This window comes from Rattus norvegicus, chromosome 4 (assembly GCF_021556685.1).
Source record: "Rattus norvegicus strain SHRSP/BbbUtx chromosome 4, alternate assembly SHRSP_T2T, whole genome shotgun sequence".
In the NCBI taxonomy this organism is placed as follows: domain Eukaryota; kingdom Metazoa; phylum Chordata; class Mammalia; order Rodentia; family Muridae; genus Rattus; species Rattus norvegicus.
In genome coordinates, this window is record NC_141537.1 from 50,658,297 (window position 1) to 50,674,604 (window position 16,308).

The 16,308-nt window shown below is 37.4% G+C and overlaps 1 protein-coding gene and 1 long non-coding RNA gene across 3 annotated transcripts in view; both read left to right on the top strand.

The window, feature by feature from the left end:
• LOC147994765 (uncharacterized) overlaps window positions 1–11,252 on the top strand; it is a 48,292-nt gene extending 37,040 nt beyond the window's left edge. For both annotated transcript variants that reach the window (XR_015686401.1, XR_015686400.1), the window contains exon 5: window positions 9,440–11,252. This is a non-coding gene — a long non-coding RNA (uncharacterized LOC147994765). The remainder of the gene's footprint in view (window positions 1–9,439) is intronic.
• Window positions 1–16,308, top strand: part of Kcnd2 (potassium voltage-gated channel subfamily D member 2) — a 507,546-nt gene that overhangs the window by 74,453 nt on the left and 416,785 nt on the right.

Consider the following 16,308-nt stretch of genomic DNA (forward strand, 5'->3'; position numbering starts at 1 on the left):
AAATTCCCATCAAACGTGGAATACATGTCCCAGTACATAACCATAGGGGCAGGTGAATAGAACTATAAAATCAAACAGTTTATAAGTCACTGGGCTATACAGTTTTAATTTTTGATTTTTTATTACATTTACTGTATTACTTGTATAATATAAAGGTTGGCCTCTATAAAAGGAAATATATAAGCATATGTAGGCATACAAATAATTGTACCTATTGTTTTGCAAGAGTTTTGTACATGAAGTATCTCTTAACATCAGTAGTAAATTCATAAAGTCCTTGAAATTGCAAATAATTTTTGACATAAGATTGTCTGAGACTGTAGTATCTGTTACATGTTTATTGCCATGATAAAACATCACATCGCATTATTATGTAAAGTAGAGAATTTATTTAATTATTCTTTTTGTTACTTATTGACTTATTACATCCTGTTCATTGCCCTCCTCCCAATTATCTCCTCCTACAATCCTTCCCCACAGTCCCTCCCCTTCTCCTCTGCGTGGATTGGGGCCTCTCTGGATATCTCCACCCCAACACTGGCATTTCAAGTCTGTGAGGCTTGGTACTTCTTCTTCCACTGAGGCCAGACAAGGCAGCCCAGCCAGCAGAACTCATCCCACCTACAGGCAACAGCTTTTGGGATGGCCCGCATTCCAGTTGTTGACCCACAGGAAAGTAATGCATGTGAGTGGAGAGGGCTAGGTTCAGCCCATGTATGTTCTTTGGTTAGTGATTCAGACTCAGAGTCCCAAGGTCCAGGTGAGCTGACTCTGTTGTTCGTCCTGTGGAGTTCCTATCCCCTGTGGGGTCCTGCAATCTTTCCTCTTATTCTTCCGTAAGAGTTCCTATGTTCTATGCACTGTCTGACTGTGGGTGTTTGTTTCTGTCTGAGTCAGCTGCTGTGTGGAGCCTCTCAGAGGACAGCATGCTCTTTGTGGAGCATGCATGTCTTATTCGGACTAGGTTACCACACTCAAGATGGTATTCTCAAGTTCCATCCATTTGCCTGCAAAATTCATGATTTCTTGGTTTTCCAATCAGCAAATAGCATTCCTTTGTGGAGAGGTACCACATTTTTATTATCTGTTCTTCAGTTGAGGGGCATCTAGATTGTTTCCAGTTTCTGGCTATTACAAATAAAGCTAGAATGATCATTGTTGAGCAAGTATCTTTGTGAAATGTTGGGCATTTTCGGGGGGTATCTGCCCAATATTTGCCACAGCACTAATATCAAAAATTTATGAAGAATTCAAGAAGTTAGTCACCAAACCCAAATAATCTAATTAACACTGGGCTATAGAGCAAAAGAGAGAATTCTTGACAGAGAATCTGGAATAGCTGAGAAGCACTTAAGGAAATGTTCAAAGTCCTTAGTCATCAGGGAAGTGCAAATCAAAACAGCTCTGATGTTCTATTTTACACCCATCAGAAATGGCTAAGATCAAAAATTCAGCAGCACATACTGTCAAGGATGTGGAGCACGGGGAATACTCCTCCATTGCTGGTGGGATTGTAAACTTCTATAACCACTTTGTAAATCAATTTGGCGTTTTCTCAGAAAACTAGAAATAGTTCTCCCCCAAGACCATGCTATACCATTCCTGAGCATATACCCAAAGATGCTCCAACATCTCTCAGAGAGAGTTTATTTTGACTTACAACAGAGGGAGGAGAGGCCATCACAGTGGTTCGGAGAAATGGCAAGTGTCAGACATGGCAGCAGGACTAGTAAACTGAGAGATTGCATCTTTAACTGCAAGCTGAACGCACAGAGCTAACTGAAAGTGATGCAAGACTTTAAATCACCAAACACCACCTCTAATGAGGTACTTTCTCCAGTGGGGTACTTCCTCCAGTGACATACTTCATCCAGTGAGGCTGCACTTCTTCATAGCCTGCAAACAGCACCATCAAGTGGTGCCTTAGGGTTTTATTGCTGTGAAGGGACACCATGACCATAGCAATTCTTACAAAAGAAAACATTTAACTGGGGTTGGCTTACAGTTCTGAAGTTTAGTTCATTATAATCATTTCAGAAAGCAAGGAGGCACACAAGCAGACTTTGTGCTGGAAACTAAGTTGAGGGTTCTACATTGCTGTTGGCAGGTGGCAGGTAGAGAGTGTGCCACTAGGCCTGGCTTCTGAAACCCGAAAGCCTACCCCAAGTGGCACACTTCCTCTGACATGGCCTCATCTATGACAGCAAGGCTATACCTCCCCAAATCACCACTCCCTATGAATCTGTAGGAACCGTTTTCAATCAAACCACCACAACTGGGAATCAAGTGTTCAAATCAAATGATTAACAAAGAAACCGCAGTTCACTTTAAATATAAATCTTTACATGTGCTTCATAATTTCTGATGTTGAAGTGTGTCAATAAGTATCTTCAGTTGTCGTAACTATTTCATCTAAAATGTTTACCTTATACTGAAAATTATGTTGAATACATTGTCTAATTACTCTATAAGAGAACATATTTAAATACAGTTTTTACAAAAGACTGTATCTAATGTGACACAGAATTGCATATACATTAGAAAAGAATCATGAGCAAAAAATAAAAAATAAAAACAAACCTATAAACTATACCATCTTCTCAGAACAGAATTAGACCACTAAAGAAGAGAAGAGCTTAAAGTGCAGCGTTGAGAGCCCAGCTGCGAAGTGTCTTCTGCAATGCAGGGAAACTTATTCCTGGAACAAATAAAGGAAACTAAAGAGAACAGCCTCGAAGCAGCACCTTCATATTTAGCCTCATATTGCATACTCACATATTTAATCTCACTTCCTTCCAAAATAGACTTGAGGTCGTATGTGACAAAATGATGTTACAGTAGTGTAGCCTCAAGGACAACAGGGTGAGGCTTTGAGGTGGAACCACATCAGAACCCCTGTGGATCACAAACAGGGAGTAAATACATTACAGGGAGTAAACTCAGCATTTGGTAACATTAGGTTACCATGAACAATGGCTATCTTCCTTTATTTAGTACTACGAAGGAATGCAATGATCTTTACATATTTTTAATTGCATTGTTTTATTTTAGTGGCTTTGTGCATGTGTGTGTGTATTTGTGGGTGCTTCCGAGCACGCGCTTGTGTGTGTGTGTGTGTCTATGTGTGTGATTGTGTCTGTGTGTGTGTGTATGTGTGATTGTGTGTACATGTGTGTATGTGTGTGATTGTGTCTATGTGTGTGATTGTGTCTGTGTGTGTGTCTATGTGTGTGATTGTGTCTGTGTGTGTCTGTGTGATTGTGTGTATGTGTGTGATTGTGTGTGTGTCTATGTGTGTGATTGTGTGTGTGTGTGTGTGTCAATGTGTGATAGGTAATCTGATAGGTGTGCATGCATATGACAGAACCCATGTGGAGGTCAGAAGCCAACTTTAGGGAGTCAGTTTTCTCCTTCTACCATGTGAAATCCAGAGAAAGAAGTTGGCTCTTCACGCCGGCGGGAGGAAGCCTTACAAGCTGAGCCACCTAGCTGGCTCAGGTCTCTAGTTTTTCTCTTCTTCATACTTCTTTTTTTGGCGGCTGTTTAGTAAAATAATGTTACAAGATTTTATTTCAACTTCATCCCATAAAAGAACTCTGCTTCTGAGTCTTGACTGTGCCTGTTGAATGACACTTGGGTAGGGAAGATGCTTTGTACCCTTAAGAAGCTTACTGGGACTCTCAACTTAGGTAATAGTACAGCCAGTGCAACACGGAGAACAGACAAAGGGCCATATAAGTATACATCTGGCGCAGACTAAAAGCCAAATGAGAAGAACTTTCGGTCAAATTTGAAAGAAAGTAAATCATTATGTACAGTTTCGTGCAGACATTTGAGAAGTCCTTCGGAGTGCCTCAAAACAGGGGCCTAGAATGTAAGTTTGGATGCCAATAGTTAAAATGTGAGGAATGAATGGTTGAAAAGGAGCTAAACTGTGTTCAAACATAAAGTCATGCTGTGCTCACCTGGTGGGATGCAAGCTTAACATATAAGCAGTGAGTGGGGAATACTCCCAGAATAGCAGTATTCTGTTTCATTTTAATGGTGTTAAAATATATGTAGTATAAAATTGTCCACTTTAAACACTTTGAGTTTATATTTTATTATGAAATATATATTTTATTCAGGCAAACTCCAAACTTATTTACTCTTGTGCTTCTGAAACTCTGTATCAACTGCAGAACTCACAGTATCTGCCATGACCCCGTTTCCAATAAATTATTGTTTCATTTTCTTTGCTTTTTCCCCTTCTTTTGTGAATTGGATATTCTATTTATTTACATTTCAAATGCTATACCCTTTCCTAGTTTTTCCTCCCAGAAATCCCCCACCCACTCTGCCTCCATGCCCTGGCATTCACCTACACTGGGGCATCAAGCCTTCACATGATCATGTGCCTATTTCCCATTGATGGCAGATAAGGCCGCTTCAGCTCATCAGTCCTTCCCCTAATTCCCCCATTAAGGTTCCTCTGATCAGTCCAATGGTTGACTTTGAGCATCTGCATCTGTATTGGTCAGGCGACAGCTATATCAGGCTCCTGTCAACAAGCACTTCTTAGCATCAGCAATAGTGTCTGGATATGTGTCTGCATGTTGGATGGATCCCCAGGTAGGGCAGTCTCTGGATGGCCTTTCCTTCAGTCTCTGCTCCACACTATATCTCTGTATTTCCTCCTGTGAGTATTTTGTTACCCCTTCTAGGAAGAACTGAAGCATCCACACTTTAGTCTTCCTTCTTCTTGGGCTTCATGTGTTCTAGGAATTGTAGCTTGGTATTCCGAGCTTTGGGGCGAATATCCACTTATTAGTGATTAGTGTCAGTGAGTGCATTCCATGTGTGTTCTTTTGTGACTGGGTTACCTCACTCAGGATGATATTTTCTAGTTCTATCCATTTGCCTATGAATTTCATAAAGTCATTGTTTTTCATAGCTGAGTAGTACTCCATTGTGTAGGTGTACCACCTTTTTTATATCCATTCCTCTGTTGAAGGGCATCTGGGTTCTTTCCAGCTTGTGGCTATTATAAATAAGGCTGATATGAGCATAGTGGAGCATGTGTCCTTGTTATATTTTGGAGCATTTTTGGGTATATGCCCAGGAGAGGTATAGCTGGGTCCTCAGGCAGTTCAATGTCCAATTGTTTGAGGAACCTTCAGACTGATTTCCAGAGTGGTTTTACCAGCTTTCCATCCCACCAATAATGGAGGAGTGTTCTTTTTCTCTGCATCCTTGCCAGCATCTGCTGTCATCTGAGTTTTTGATCTTAGCCATTCTGACTGGTATGAAATGGAATCTCAGGGTTGTTTAGATTTGCATTTCCCTGATGACTAAGGATGTTGAACATTTCTTTAGGTGCTTCTAGGCCATTTGATATTCCTCTTTTGAGAATTCTTTGTTTAGCTGTGTACCCTATTTTTAATAGGTTTGTTTGGCTCTCTGGAGTCTAACTTCTTGAGTTCTTTATATATATTGGATATTAGCCCTCTATCAGAGGTAGGATTGGTAAAGATCTTTTCCCAATCTGTTGGTTGCCATTTGGTCCTATTGACAGAAGCTTTTCAATTTTATGAGGCCCCATTTGTCCATTGTGGATCTTAGAGCATAAGCCATTGGTGTTCTGTTCAGGAAATTTTCCCCTGTGCCTATGTGTTTCAGGCTCTTCCCTGGTTTCTGTTCTACTAGTTTCAATGTATCTGGTATTATGTGGATGTTTCAGATAAGTGGACTGTTTTATTTCAATTTACACAGTCAATTCTAGGGGGTTCCATACTACAGCATAAGTTCCTTCTATTTTAAGCATGAAATATACACTCAAACATACACATGCAGACACACACACACAGTTCCCCCCTACACACACACACACACACACACACACGCACACACACACACACACACACACACACACACGCATACCCACACACCCATTTCTCATACACTTGGCCATCATAAAAATTGCACTTGTATACCCTGAGGCAGAACATGTCTTAAACTCTCCATCATTCTGATACAAACCTTGGTGAAGAAATATTGCTTCATTAGGGCAATTCCAGTATTTTTTTCTTTAAGGGGCTGTCATGTTGCCACTTTGCCACATGAGCCTCACCACTGCATCACCTGTATTCTTCCATTTCCCCCAACTCTTGCAATCTCATTATCTGATATTATATGTAGGGATGAATGCAACACCACCATAGTCCTCTGTGATTCTGATTGTATTTTCTTATGGATGGGTAGTATTGACCATGTTTTTGTAGGATTGATGGCCACTTCTCTTTCATTTTAAGAACTATCTATTTAAAGGTGAAATGCCATAGGGTTATTTGGGATGGTCTCTTCTGTTAAGTCCTGGAAGTTCTTTGTTTATACTGGTCCTTAACTCCTTATCCATTGCAAGTACTTTATTCTGTTATATGAACTGCTCTTTTATCCATAGATTGAATGTTACTCCGTTCAAGGAAAACTCAGAAGTCAAGATTCACAGTATCAGAAACAGAAGTCTTTGTCCTTGGAGAAAATGGGAATACATTGCTATTTGCATTTCTTTTTTAAATCACCAGTTATGAATGCGCATCTTGAGAATCCTATCACATATTATGGAGCCTCGTGGCATATTTAAAGTGTGAAAATTTATCTTTTTTCCTAAATATTCTTTATGTTTTATCCTAATAGCTAAACCCAATCTTCATGCTGTTCTGAATAAGTTGCTTTCAGTAGCCTTTAAGTTAGAAAATGTTAGGTTGTTTTCATGATGTGCATAGTCTGTGTCTCTGACCAATGGCTTTACTCTTTTCTTTCTACCAGATCATCTCTATACCTGTAATCAGTATGTTCAACCCTAGGTCCTGCACAATTCCAAACATGATTCAGGTTGTATATGTGAAGCTGTGATCCCAAACAGCCATTATTCTGTGTGTCAACACTCTGCCTACAGTCTGTGTTCCCTAGATAGCATCTGTGTAACCTAGAGAAGAAGGCTCTCATATCTGATATAAAATGTATTTCTGCTAGATATAAATGGTTCGTGTCCATGATAATGTTGAAATATGCAAATACAAGGTGTATTGCTCATAAACAACAGGCATGTGTTTGTCTCAAATCTGGACGCGAAATAGCTGAAACCCCTTTACCGTCATGGCTGAGTTCTGGTGAGGGTTCTCTTCTGTGTTGCCCCTGGCATTCTTCCTTCACATGGTGGACAAAACAAAACAAAACAATGAGAGCTTACTAGAGTCCCAATGATGGGACAATAATTTCATTTACAGAGGCCTCAGTTTCCTGACATAACTTCTTCCCAGAGACTTTATCACTTAATACCACCATTGACAGGTTGAAATTCAATATTTGAATTTTGTTTTCTTCAGGGACAGGGTAATTTAAACATTTAGTTTACCATAAAAATAAAGGAATTATTAAACAGAGAATAATACTTTTATTTTACTTCAAATGGGCTAAAAGTATTTTTTACATGCTCCACTAACCACCCTTAACAAAGTAATGATTATAGAGTAATAATAGATTAATAATAGATTAATCTGTAATCTAGTTGTCCTGAGCTTGTAGAGGCAGAGCTTGTACCAGGGCTAAGTCTCCTAAGAGGTCTGCCATTGAGAAGTTCAAGGGGAGATTTCCAATCATACCATTAAAAACATTTCTGGTTGTTAGTTTTCAAATGACATTAAAAGACTGACGAGGCTGTCAAATTAGAGCCATGCAAAGTGGGCTCACGAGCCTTGATGGGATTATTATACACTAGACCAAGGCTAATTTATACCTGAGTGAGGAGCACTGGCTACTGCTGTTCACAGAAATGAGCTAAGAAGCAGTTGCTCTGATGGGAGTGTGTTAGCAACCTGCGGTGGGACATGATTGATACATACCTTTCCGATTCATTGTGAATAAATGAATTGTAAATCTTTGATTCTTGCTGACAAAGGACTCTAAAATCATAAAGAAAGCCATCACCCCTCACCTGTATGCTTTTGAACATTAAGATAGACTACTTCCAGCACGATGAAGGATATGATTAATCATTTTCCATCCTTCATAGTTTAGAAATATAAAGTGTGCGTCAGTGGGTGCTTGTGTTCATGTGTGTACATTCATGGATGTCTATACACATGCACATGCATTCACATGTATTTGGAGCCCAGAGGTTGATGGGAGGTACCTTTCTTAACTACTCTCCACCTTGTTGATGATTAGAGTCATTCCCTGGACCTTGACTTTTTCAGAATCAGCAGGTTGGGGCAGGAAGTCCTAAGGTTCCTTCTCTCTTCTTCCCCAGAACTGATACTATACACGTTGGGCACATGTACGTACACACAAAACTCTGCTAGAGAAAGAGAGTGCTTAACTGTGCCTTTCTGGAATTAGTGCACCCATTTCTATTGTTTAAGCCCAGTAAGGCTTATAGGAATTAATGTCTTGACGAGTCACTACCAGAGCCTCTTAATACTTCACCTCATGTTTTTCTTATACAGGGCATGTTTGATTCGGATTATTTTATTAACTTAGAGTTAGTTGCAGCTATGCCCCTTCTGCAGATGCTCCCGGAGGCTCGTCTTTTCTCAAGGAACATCCCAACCACGAAAGAAGCTCTAAGGAAGTTTTATTAAAAGGATTATGTAGGTTAAATCATTCCCCTGGTTTCTCTTCGAGCAGCCATTTTAAACCAGGTATAGCTGTAAATACCTTTCAAGCATCACTGAATAATACATAGACGATCTATGGCCCCCTTAGACTTAAATTTTATTATTTATCAGTCACAGTGTTGTTTTGCTTTCTGTTTCACTGTCCTCCATGATGGCTATCAAAAGGTACACGCAAAGGTCATTATATTTACTGCTTATTTTATGCACTTCCTTTTTAGCTCCTTTATTAGCGCAATGAATAGGTATATAAATATTTTATATGTATACTCACTATATATTAAATACATTTGTCTGCGTAAGGGATAAAGATTTTAGTAACTTTACAGGACCTAAATAAGGTTCTTCAGAACTTGCAGGTATGCAGGATGACATCATTTTTATGAGAGAATTTTATCAGTGTTACCAGTGTAAAACTGGTTCCATCATTAAAGCTTTCATCTGTTGCCTTTTTAATTCAGTTACTCTAAGTGCTGCTTTCAAGATTACAGGCATCATTCTTATTGGATGAATGCAGTTCCTCTTCTCAACCAGTTTATTTTATTAAATTGCAAAATTCTATGCTAATACAACGTTAAAATTGCAGGTGTTTACCTTCGTAACTCAGAAACATGAAGAGTTGGGCTTTTCATAACAGCATTAATTTCCCTAGATTTCTGTGCCTTTATAATAAAGTGCACTTTTAGAGCACCAATCAGCAATCCAGGAATTATATATAATCAGTGCTGGACAAGTTAATGTTACTGCAAGGATCTAAACTCTCATATTCTCTGCCCTGTTTCTAGATTTACAGACTTCCAGAGCAGAAATGGAAATACATTACATTTAATTCCCAGATTTTTATAAAGGAGACAAGAGCAGATCATAAAGATGACAAAGTTGATAACGATTGTTTCGGAATGACGATGGCCTCACCAGAAAACTCAAAGTCAAGTCTGTGAATTTTTAATCAACATGCTTGATTTCAAAATGTTTAAACTGGTGGCTCATTCGTGTTGTGTCCATCTCAGCTTTTCGTCTGCTCCAACATAAGGCAAAGTGTTCCGTTGCTGTGAGGGCCTGTGACAAAACTCCTGCTAACAGCCAATGAATGTAAAATCAATCGCCAAGACACAACTGTTCTTCCCATGAAAAATGGACTTTGAAAAAATGCTGACATAAGCAATATGTAGACTGGTGGCCTAGATGTAAACACAAGGGCACTTACAAACTGTAACAGCCAGATGATTGTAGGAGGAATATCTGTCTTGATTCCACACATTCCTTTGTACTTTTGTACAAGGATTCAAATTGTATCAGGGAAAAGGAAGTCTCTGTCATTATTGACTGTTTTAAATTCATCTTCCTCTAAAGCTTCTGTAATATTATTACCTTCATAAACATGCACATTTTCTTCTTTGTAAAAAGACATAGGTTTATGAAATATAATTTTATATTATGCTTTACTTAATTATAAAAACATAACTTAGGTTGTACCTTATACTATGTGCAACATAGTAAATGATGTATGACACACACTAGACTACTTACTATATATGACATGTATCTTAAAATTGTAAACTCAAAGAATGCATGTATCTACACAGAAACACACACGTGCACACACATGCACACGCACACTAGAAAAGATCCAGTGCAGGCCCAAATTCTCCAGCAGATCCAGCACACACAACACAGGTGTGTGTGATAGAACTAAGACCATGATTTAATGATTTTATTCATTGGTTCGTGTTCAGAGGGGTCTGGCGCAGGGGTTCATAGTTATTAGCTTTATTATTTATTTTTGGAGTTCAGATAAATGTGGACTTGGTTAGTAGCTCCCTTCAGTGTAGAATTTGACATGTCCCCAGAATTACCAGAGTGAAAAACATTTCTCCTGCAGCCTTCCCTGAACCCTGCCATCTCCTGGTGCTGCATTCCGTCCCACCTTTCCTTATAGCAGTTAAGAACACTGACTTACAGCAGCATTTGAGACTTTGAAAAACTCAGTAAACCTTTTCCTCCTTGAAGTAAACATGGTATTCTCTATAATCACGTGTATTGAGTGAATTTCTTATGCTACTCCACTTTTCTTAAAGCCTGTGGATGCTTAAAAATGCTTTAAAAATGGAATTGGAGTTCTCACCAATCTAGAAACAGCCCATTACAAGATTTAACCTCCTATAAAGTTAGCTTATTGCTAGTCTAGTAGTTTGTGGTAATAAGATAATTATAGAGACTCACAGTGAATTGAGCATGTACTGAGTCTTGCCTACTTTGATACAACTAAGTCACATGTAGATAATGAGAAAATTGTCAATCATTATTTGGGAATTTTTAAGCATCAACTATATCCCAGTGGTTATACCTTGGGCACTGAAAGAATAAAGTGAACTCCACAGGTTTATAACCAAGATTTGATTAAATGTATTTGGATAAATTGTTATGATATCGCTGTTAATATATATTACATCATAAGTCCTGGAATGATTGTATCTGGATTTAACTTGGATTATGGCTTATTTTTATCATTATCTATTCAATCATTTATATGTTGTTCCATTATGTTATTATAATTATCTGTAATATTTTATAGAATAAAGGAAGTCATTCATAGGATATATGCAAATATGCTATTTTATGAACAACTCTTGAAAAAATGTACAGGTGGCCATGGAACAATGTTCTCCCAAGGCCAACTGCATTATAGCTAAAATTCCTTCTCTTTCTCGCTGTGAGAAGATGTGTCAGAGAATGTTTACAGTCACACTGGGGGATTTTTGAGAAGGAAGTTGACATCTTACTGTTAACATATACTAATAAATTAAGATTTCAGTACGTGCATTCATCCATGAAATCATCTCATAATTACTCTATGAATTATTTAATACAACTTTTATAAACTATTTATTTGTATTTATCACTTAAAAGACAAGCAGCATAGTCTAGCTTGAAAAGTTTACCAATGTAACCCATCTTGTAGTCACAGAAGAAGGAATTGTACCTAGGACTGTGTGGTATAGCCTGAGTCCCTCATTAGATTTGTGTCCACAGCTTTCTAAGATCTCAGTTGTAATAGGAAGAAATAATGGATGGAAAAGATGCAGGGAAAATAAGCCATTTATTGATAACATCAGATAGAATCGAATTGTAGTAGTTTGGGAGAAAGAAAAATAAAGCTACCTTCTAAGTCTCTGAGTTGAGTGAGTCGGATGTTGATGAGAACAAAGGCAGAACCTAACGTAACAGTTTGGAGTGAAAAGGTTATGCGAACCTATGAAGGCTTTGTGCTTGGAGGACCTCCATTACACAAATAACCATGCGGCTATAGAGCTTTCAAATGTGTGCTCAATACCGGAATAGTGCTTAACGTATGCTCTACAGAGCCCCAGGTTTCTCACAGTTGTAGAACATTCACAAAGGCAAAGTATTTAAGTGACATTTCAATACATCATTTGTCCTTTCCATTGTTTTGATGTTTGCATTAGTAATGAGAAGCCACCTAGGTAAGATCCCTTAAACAATAAAGCATTTTGTCAAAAAGTGACAATAAACTATTTTTCTCTTCATCTATTTAATGGCTAATAAGTTGAAACCAGATTTTCTAAGAATGAAGGGACAGAAATTGTTTATCTTTTTAAATCTCAAACTTTCAACTCTCGGATGTTTTAACATTTCTTGTAATGAACTACATTTTTTTCCTTCTTGCATACAAAGAAATTAATCATTGTGTCAGGGTGAAACATTTTGAGTGGATAGCTAGTGTATTTGCTCTTCAATGCCATAATATTTTGTTTTAAAAAGAACAAGTATGATAAGTATTTCCATCATACCAAAGAAGTGTTGCAAAAAGTCAAAGATATGATCTGCTGGAACCAGTTCTGAGATTTTTTTTGAAGCTTCAAAATATGTAAAATTTATGCTATTATAATTTGATGATATTTAATATACATGTTATACCAAAATATACCCTTATTTGTAAAATGAAAAAAATACTCAGAGCACCACTCTTTTATGAGTTTGATGCTGGATTTAGAAAATTCTATGTGGAAAAAATGATCCAGCCAATGTACAATACAGAAGAATGGATTTATATCAAAGTATATAAAAAGTTTATTGGTGTTAAATCAGATTCCAGCCTATAGCTGCTCATTCAGAAACTGGTCCTTTTGAGGCGTAATATACCAAAAAGGAAGACTATCTAGTTATTTAAGCATGGTAGAAAAAAACATGTCTCCTTTTTAGGAAGGAGAATTTTCTTTCTATATTAAAAAATATACTGAAGGTATTGAATATGAAAGCAGCTCTGAGGACCTAGCTATCTTGCGCTAAACCAGTCATTATGATGACTTTGAAAAGTGTGGAAATTTCACTCTTTCCATACTTTAAAAATTGAATTATTTTTAATCACCAAGGTGTTACTTATGTGAATATGTGAGGCATCTATGAATGTTGTCATCACATTAAATTAATTAAAACATAAATAGAGCATAAAACTAGAATTGGAAGTAAATGGCTTTATCCTCAAGTTTGAGAGTAAGAAAACACTCGGGTTTTCTTCTAGACATTAAGGTTTATTTTAGATAATCGTGGGGTACTTTGCATCTGAGATGCATTTTCCTGGAGCCCTGAAGGCAGGGTCACATGATTGAGGATGACCTCACTTGATAGATATTTTAAGTAAGTGATATTTTGTTTTCAAAAAATTTAACTAGAAATTCTGTTTGAAATACACATGAAGATAATTTATTTGAATTAAATTTTATCACCAGAACTAGTTGGGGTGGAGGAGATTGCTCAGATTTTAACAACACTTAGGACTTTTGCCGAAGAACCAGGCTTGGTACCTAGCACTCCCATTAGTCACCTCACAACTGACTGTAACTGTAATTCCCGAGGTCCCAAGGCCCTATTAGGGCTTCCAGGATTCCAATGATCATGGGCACATTTCTACACTCAGTCCCACACATACATATACCTAGAGTAAATATAATTTGAAAATTAAAGTATACAACTATAATGCTCTGAAACAGCTGTGAAAATAAACTAACACAGAATTTCTTTTCAAGTGATAAAGATACCATCTAGTCAGTATCCTTGTTATCTTATTCATTCTTCCTCTACTGTGCCAGCCTTATGGTGCACTCATCTGTCTTAGTTCACTTGAATTTTATGATGCTTTCTAATACACATGTTCATACTATGGAAAGTGTGCCATCCCACTTTTACAAGTGTATTAATATTTAAGTTAATGGAACATGATAAAAGTTTTAATTTATAATACATAAATATATATTATCTATCTCTATATATTATATCTATGCAAATTTCTTTATCAAATTCTAAATGCTATAGTCACTCAGCAAATTTAAACAAAAAATGTGTATCTAATTATTTCATAGGTCATTAAATCCGGTTTCTGTTTTTCTTAAATTCTCAGAGCATATAAAGTATTCAAGTTTAGAAGCAGGACCTCGAGATACCAAATAACTCACTTAGATGAAAAAAGTTATTAGAAAGGAGAAGCTAGCCTCTGTGAGAGTATGAATCCTGCAGTTCCAGAGTGCTGACCTTGAATTGAGGGAAGGCACTTAATTCTTTATGCAAACCTCACATGACTAATGCTCTGATGGAAAATTTCCCAGATGCCTCAAGGTTCCAAAGCAGAAGTAATGCCGTCCCTGGAAGTATATAATCATAACATTCCCTACAAAGTCATGTAATAATGTGATCTCGTAAATACACCCTTAACGTCATATAAACTATAATCACACCCCTGAGAGCAGAACCACTTTTCGGATAATCACATGTACAAGGCCCCTTTTTTATAAACATAAAGCATAAAGACCTTGTAATGTGAACTCTAAATCAAAGATTAATATTTTGAATGGGCACAAGTCAGAGAGTAGTGTATTGAGACAGTAGATGGGAAATGAGATTATCGTAAAGTTGAAATTGAATTGCTAGGGATTAATCACAGTTAAGGTGAGGGTATAGTCCAGTTTCCTTTGTGGTCAGGGCATATTATAATGTAGGACCTCAGGAAGCTACAGCCTGTTTATCTTAGAAATAAATACTGCTACAGAAGAAGAAAACGAAACACAATTCCCATTTCATTATCCTATTGGGTTTTTCTTTGCTTGCCTTATTGACTGATCTAGCATGGACTGAGGATCTAATAAGGTACAACAATGTCCACTGGCGCACTCCTTCTCCTTGAGGAGTCTTTGTTTGAAACATGCCATCTGGGGGAGTCTCAAGTCCTGTGTGACTCTAGACACTGTCTTCTTGTTATTTCTAGGCTGAATAGGTTTGTTGGGGGAGAAGGGAAGCAGAGTGCTTTTCCTGTGAAGTCGGTTTCAGACTGGCTGTGCTCCAGCGCTGCTCTGCCCTACTTTTATTTCCCCATCATAGACTGTTGATGTTATCCAGGTTCTCTATTCTATTAACTTCTCTCAGATCTCTTATAACACGTTTAACTCCTTTATAGATTTGTATTTTGACTAATTTCTTCTTTATCTAATAGAACTGACAAACATGATCAGAGTAGAAAACGGTTATTAGACAAGTGTCACCAGAAATTGGAAATTCATACTTAATGGTCTCTCTCTACCTCAAATCATACCCAATGTCAAGTGTTGTTATTATCAAATTTTGAAATATTGTGGAACTGAAGTATACACAGTTATTAATTGAAAAAGCCATAATTCCAAATCAGGATTTATGAATAATTCAGGATCGTTTTTATTTCAATTCACTTTTCTGATTTTATACAAGTGGTTACATCTTCTTAAAGAACACTTTCCCCCTCTAAATATCTGCAGGATACTGGTTTAATATTTATTCATAGATGCATGCATGTGATTAACTAACATTACTAAAGCAAATAATGTAGCCTTGGCTTTGTATGAGAGTTAGATATTTGATTTCTTGTTCTTCAGAGTACTGTCAGCATAAAATGGAGAGAAAACAAGTACTCTGCATAAATAAGGCGTGGATGGCTTTGCCTGTTCTGTAACAAGAAAGTAGTAAAGAAGATTTAAAGGGAAAAAAGCATATTCCTCAGATTTAGAAGCTGTCAGTCCATCATCCCTTGTACCAGCTGGTAGCTTTGGTTGGGTTGCTCTAGATTTTCCTTTCCTTGCTAATAGGAACACGTGTGCATGTTCTGTGACTTGGCATACTTAGAAGTAAGCTACGTTGGGTGGGGTCCCACCTGAACACAATTCATTCTTGAGTGGCTCTTCTCCCTAAATACAGTAACACTGGTTTCCACATTTATTGGTGTAGATAGAACTTAGTCCAGTCAATAACTGACAGTAAATATGATCATTAAATTCAGTAAATTAAAAATATTTGTGAGAATTAGAAAGTTCGGACTTAAGTACTACATAAGTGGAGAAGACTCACCTGTGTATTTTGGAGAAAGGAGATAGACATTGAAAGACTTTATGTTCATGGAGATACTAGAAGACTTGGACTTTGACACAATAGTAGAATGGAGATAGAGCACGAGAAAAAAAATGATAAACTCTCCATACAGGAGTTAGATATGATAATATGCATTATTAGTTCAGATGGTGATGACCTGGGAATTCCTCTCAAAAAGAGATGTTAGGATATGGCTTGAAGTCGAAGATACGCCCATATACCCACAGCAAAGGGCTACAGAGTT